Raw genomic sequence first — 6556 nt, 5'->3', positions numbered from 1 at the left:
CTTTGTGAGGAAAAAAACCATGTATAACAATCTCCAGATTTTTTTTCTATTTTTAATATAATTGAGCTGAGTTTACTGAATCTCCGTAGCTACATAAAACAAGACTGAACAGCTGAACTCACATGCTTATTTAAACTGAGGTGGTTGTTAAAAGTGACACAGAGGCTTTTACAATATTGGCCCAACTTTATAGATGAGGAGCTCAGGTGTGTTGCACTGAGTGTGCTAGATGCATCAAAACTAATAACAATCACTTCTGTTCAGTTTTGTGCTGTCCAGCATATAAAATTTTATTAGCTGTGCAATTTTTTGAGCAAAACTCAGTTGTGAAAATATACTTGTCAGCTTAAATAACCTAAAATGGAAACACAATATATAAGGCAAAGAACAAGCTTGTGGGATGACCACCTTTATTCTAACTCAACACAGTCTGAATTGTCTTTCTTGTAATTCCTTTAAGTAGTCATCAGGAATACTTCTCCAGGTTTCTTGAAGGACATTCAAGGCTCTTCTTTGGATGTTGGCTGCCTTTTGTTTTGTTTTCTGTCATAATCCCACATTGCTTCAATAACATTGAGGTCCGGGCTCTGGGGAGGCCAATCCAATAATGTTACATTATGTGCTTTTCTATCCAGGTATACTTTTACTAGACTGACAATATGTTTGGCATCACTACCATGCTGTAAAATGAAGCCTTTGGTAATGAGATGATTGCATGGTGGATCAAAATCTGATGGTAATTTTCAGTGTTCATCATTTTTGAAAAGATCCCCAACCCACTGGGTGAATTGCAGCCCTAAACCATGACAGAGCCTCCACCATTTATTACAGATTGCTGTAGACACTCACTGTTGTATCTCTCTCCTGACCACAATGCCAAATGTCAAATCTGGATTCATCACTACAATGCTACAACTTGTCACTGATTTTCATTCCAGTTCTTGTGTACTTTGATATATCTCAGCCTTTTCTCCGAGTTTCCTTTACTGAAGAATGGCTTCTTGACAGCCTTCCTCCACTGAAACTATTTCTGATGAGACTTCAACGAACAGTGGATGGATCAACTGAAGGGCCAGATGCATGTGTCAGGTCTTAACTGGATTTCCTATTTCCTAGCGACATTTCAGACTTTCAGATGCTATTCATTGGGTGTAGATAGCTTTGTGGGTCTCCCACTTCCTCTTTTGTGCTCCACTTGTCCAGTTTTCATCAAATTTTTGAAGGACACGGTGCACACCATGCCGAAATATGCCAAGTTTTTCAGCTAATAGCTCTTAGGAAATTACCTTGTTATAGCAAAAATACTATTTTCTGCCTGTCAGACTGTTTTATCTTTGGCATTTTGTAGATACAGCTAAAGAAATTGGAACAAATGTGTTTTTGGACAGACTGCTTCTTACATAGGAGTCTAAAAAACTGGTTCTTTGCTTAGTCTTCACTTGTGCGTAGACACAACACAGGTTCCTCTCATTCCTCTGAGTATGGCATGCGGAATGAATCAAGAATGAGTGAAAAAGCAGCCAGTGCCCAAAATACACTTTGAAAGGCCTTCAGAAACCTTGAAAACCACTGTTGAAGACCAAAAATGACAAGAAGGCCTAGCTCCTTGGGAGCAAAAATAAAGAAATCAGGGGTCGCTCATTTGCACAGTATCATAGATATTGATCATATAAGCTATATCACTCTGTGCTGTGAGGCAAGTCGAAGCATCCCTTGGGATTTTCTGTCAATCATATATTATGATTGTGATACAAAATCAAACAAAAGGTAATGACTGAATTTTTAATGTACTATATTAGTATGTTGAAGGCCCTCATTTACCAACACAGTCGCAACATACGCTACATTACAAAAAAACATAAAACCTTCTGTCAAAGAAAACCCGAGTCTGTTTTCATAGTTACCAGATGGTGGAAATTATTACAGAGTGACACATCAAAGGCCCTGGATTGATAGCAAGGAGGATAACAAAATTTGTAAAGGGGTGGATCACTTTTTTGTGTGGAGTAAACAACTAATCAGCAATATGAGTCACCACCCGAGGAAAACAGGGAAAAATGTTGGTAGAAACTATTGGGAAAGCTCCATGTCTTATGGCTTCAGCTGGACTGAGGATGTCCACAGGCCTCAGCATGAATGCGCCATCTGTCAGGAGATGTTGGCTAATGCTAACATGATGGCAAGCAAGCTAAGAAAGCACTAGAAAATCAAACATCCCTTCCGAGAGAAACTAGGCCTACTTCAAAAGAGGACTGCAACTGAACTGAAGGGAGCAGGGCTTTTTGTTGGACTGTGTAAAAGTGTCTGATAAGGTTATGGAAGTGAAGTATTTACTAGTGGAGCTTAGTGGAAGGAAGGAACTGTACACTGAAAAAAATATGTTGTTGGATTTACTTAATTCAATGGTGGACATTTGTTGCACACAGATGTTTTGCTTTGGCAGCAACTTAAACAATTGAGTTAAATTAACACAATTTATTCATGTTCAATAAACCTGTGCAATTTGTGTTGATAAAATGTGACTTAAACATGTTTTGATGAAGTAATTTGAGCTCTTGAAATATTTTAATCCTTCACAATTTTCTCACTTTATCCCAACACCATTCAATAACTTTTACCCAATACTACTTGGTCACTTAAATACTACATGTTATCTTCAAATTACATTTTGCTATTATATTCTAGTATCAAATACACAATTTTCAAATGGAGGCCTTATAACAGATTATATTGTCCTCTTCCAAGATGGTTGCTGGCATCCACCAGTAACCTTTCAAAACAAAATGTCTAATTTCACTGCATTGACAGTAGGTAAAGAATTAAACTGACATTACTCCACTACTGAATCTATATAAACCAACAGTTAAATAATGTCAGTTCTTCCGTGTTCTCTGGAATCAATCACAGCAAAGAAATTAGACTCTTTCTTTTGAAAAATGTTGGGAAAGAACAAATCAAAACATTCTATTTAAGGCCTCTGACGTCAAGATTCAGTTAAACAACAATTATAACTAAACAATTTGAGGTAATGTTAGTTTCCATTAACATTAAATTAGGTTACTGAATTGGCAAACACCTTCCTATTAACATTACCCATTTTACCCCAATAACTAAAGAAATTAGCACTTGCAGGTCAAAACCTTTATTCAAGAGATGCAAAAATAACATTGATACAGTGACTGTCAAAAATTACAGCACTGATCATACTGTGACATCTTGGTTCAAAACAGCACACTTAGAAATATTCAACGTTCTTTACTTCAACTGAATGAAACTGAAAATACCATTTCACACGGCCCATATGGGATATTTAGACTGCATAACTGTTCATGCTACATCTCTTCACTAGTAAAAGAAAGAAACAATACAAAGAGAAATTTAAAAATGCTGCCAAACAGAGAACTTGTACAGAGTAAAAGGAAAAACAAACAACAACAAAAAAACAGCTCGTCCTCATGGCAGTTGCAGTGTATATAAAAATGAACCCTGCGATCTGTTCCTGGAATTGAGCTTCAAAAATGCAGCAGAACAAGTGTGAGATTTAAATGTCTTCTCACCTAGAGCTGGTCACCTCACATGCATAACAGTGAGCTTTCATTGCAGGAGCAGTTTTGTCTTAGTTGTGAACTTTTCTTGAGAGCTGAGTTGCTTCCAACTCCATTACCACCCTTTGAATCACCTCAAAAGTGTAGCAGAGTTGTGATGGGTAACTCATATTGAAGGAATAAAAAAGGTTCAAACAGCATGGCTACTGCAAAGGTCACGTTATCCAGATCTTGAAGAACTACTATACCCTCGATGATGATGCCAACATCAGAAAAGTCATTGCCTGGTGCATCCTCTGGAGACAGATGTTCATTGTGGTTTTCTCAATCTGTGCAGTGGCCTCAGTCAAGTCCTGGTTAAACACAAAACATTTTTTTAAGATTCCCTTTTAAACTCATCTCTTTTGAATCTACCAGTTCTAATGTTAGAGTAATTTAAACCAATGCAAGCAACATAGTAAATAGCTATAGCCAAAGAGTGGCCTGCCATGCTGCCATTCATGGTCTAACAGAGTTTCTAAGAGAGGGTGAAAAACATAATTTTACATTCGTTTTTGTTAGAAAGACACCGGCCCATCAGAAATCCAGGTTTTGTCACTCAGAAGATGTTAGAATTTAGACTTTCAGCCCCACAATTTGGTTAGCTGTTGGTCTTTTTTTTTTTTTTTCCAACAAAAGCTAATGTAAATATTGGTGGGATTTTCCTTTGTTCACTAGAATGACAAATTTAAAGTTTTTTCACACTGATGTGACCCCTAATACAGGGGTGGGGCCTCAAGGGCCGGCGGCCGAGTTCACTACCAGGCCTCATGTGAACTTCAAATTATTAAAGAGGACTACTGGTCCTAACCAGTCCAATGAGGATCAAGTGGATAACTAAATGCATTTTTAAATGTTGCAAAGCCACAATCTACTCATAAAACACTCACCATGAACTCCTGCACCAAGATGTTGCAATTGTCTTTCACACAGATGCGGAGCACTTTGATGAGGGACTCCCTTCGAGCATTAATGTCATCCTAAAGTATTATAACAAAGAAAACAGAGATTTGTGAACTTTTCAGTAGCACAGAAGAAAATGATCCCAGACAAAAACTTAAACCAGTCAACATGCAACACCAGCATCTACAAAGCAATATCAAAAGTTCCTGTTTGACATCAACTTTATGGATATATAGTTTCCAGAACATTTTATTTTTTTAAAAAGATCAATTTTTCTCAGTGGGCCAGTAAATGCATGACGAAAATTATGGCATCCTTTCGGTGGAATCAGTACTCACAGGTAATAGTTGACTGTTTCAATGGATGCAGCATAAAAATCTTTTACTGACCTAATGCAATACATATACACTTTGTAGTTAAAGAATTTTAAAGTTCTTACTGTCATTATGGCAGCTACATCCTTTAGCTTTGTGCCCTGTTCCCCCGATCACTTTGCAAACACTTTCAGCAGACTGTCAGAGAGAAACTCAGCTCCGTCAGAAACCTTGACTGTAAAGGCATGGTTGGGATGCACTGGAATGCTGCATTTCATCTGAAATGACATAAAATTATTTTGAAATAACAGCAGGCACTGTGCTTGGTTAATAATCAGTAATGTTTTGTTGAATAAAAACTGTGCTTCCAGATCTTATGGGATTAAAAAAATCCAAAGATGTTTATTTCTGATTTGCAACCCAAGAACCCACAAGTTACAACCTCATTTTAGTTCAAGTGTGCATTAATGTGAGTCCAGTAATCACCTTTCTGACAATACATACAGGTATAAGTTAAACCTATGGCAGATTTTGGATTTCTCAGTTGTATTAATAGGGTGGTCTATTTGAGTATGCATGCACCTAATAATTATAAAAAACCTATTATAATTAAGTTACAGAAACCTTAAGCGAAAATAGAATATACTTTCTTACCATAACACCTTGAACCCACAATCCATCAGCTGACTCCTGGTGAAATGCAGAATAGATGTGGTCTCTCAATGTGCATCAACAAAAACAAAAACAAAAACAAAAGGACAGCAGGTGAGGGCAGGAGGGGTAGGGATGTAAGCTAGCATAATACCGCTGATGATATTAGCTAAAGCTGTTCAATGTCCAAAATCTCACTAACACCACGGTGCAGTAAATACACAATGTAACTGAAGAGTCAGTTGACAAATCTATTCACACAGAAAACCAAATTATGTTATGAGTGCCTCGCAATTAGGTTTAATGTGATATTACGGCTCTTGTGCCAAAGACAAATTCAAATGAAAAAGCGCCAATTCTTTGACAACAGATAAAACAGCAAATAAGCTAACGGCTCTTTTTTAGCATGTTACATGGCGGCACTTTAGACGTTTAACTACATTTGGCTGAAATATGGTAAATATTAATTCAAAAAATCAAGACATACCAAAAAACGTAGAGTTGGCTGCTCGACTTGACTGAGATGGATGCATTTTTTAAACCACGATCCAAAGCCCGCGAGATGAAATCACGCGTGGTTTCACGAGATTTAACGTTGCTATCTTATTGACTTACTTCACCTGAACATGATATGAACAATTTAATACACCCTTTCTGCATATCATGTCGTTTTTACACTATATAGTTACATTTATCTTTAAAACATGAGGCAATTGTGTTAAATACATGCAAGATGCTTACATAAATCCAAGAGATGGCCAGTCCCTTTTTTTCAGTGTAGGTGTCATGCAAAGTAAAATCAAATGGGCCTTCATCTAGAAAAAAAATCAATCAAAAGAAGAACCGATGACATGTCAGACGACAAAGAGGCTGTTTCACATAGATATGAATACACCTGAGCCTTGAAAATTTGGTTTGCCCTTGGGCGTAAACTTTGCATTATATATTAATGGTTGTTTACTATTCGTCAGAGGCTTTGAGGCTTCACAACACTACGCCCCCAATTAAATCCGTATAGGAGTTGTATGGTGTATAGATGAGTGTTCTCTTATCTGCTAGATTTTTTTGCTTCATCACTCATCCCGCTGAACAGCAGGGTGTGCA

The 6556-nt window shown here is 37.3% G+C and overlaps 1 long non-coding RNA gene across 1 annotated transcript; it reads right to left on the bottom strand.

The window, feature by feature from the left end:
• Positions 1 to 3126: 3126 nt before the first annotated feature.
• Positions 3127 to 6235, bottom strand: LOC143413277 (uncharacterized). Its single transcript, XR_013093908.1, has 4 exons — positions 5456 to 6235; positions 4927 to 5079; positions 4475 to 4564; positions 3127 to 3898 (listed from the first exon to the last, which is right to left on the bottom strand). It is a non-coding gene; the product is annotated as an uncharacterized LOC143413277 (long non-coding RNA).
• Positions 6236 to 6556: the final 321 nt, after the last annotated feature.

Source organism: Maylandia zebra, linkage group LG17 (genome assembly GCF_041146795.1).
Source record: "Maylandia zebra isolate NMK-2024a linkage group LG17, Mzebra_GT3a, whole genome shotgun sequence".
Classification (NCBI taxonomy): Eukaryota; Metazoa; Chordata; class Actinopteri; order Cichliformes; family Cichlidae; genus Maylandia; species Maylandia zebra.
Note: the sequence above shows the minus strand (reverse complement) of the source record. Positions and strands in the feature narration are given on the sequence as shown.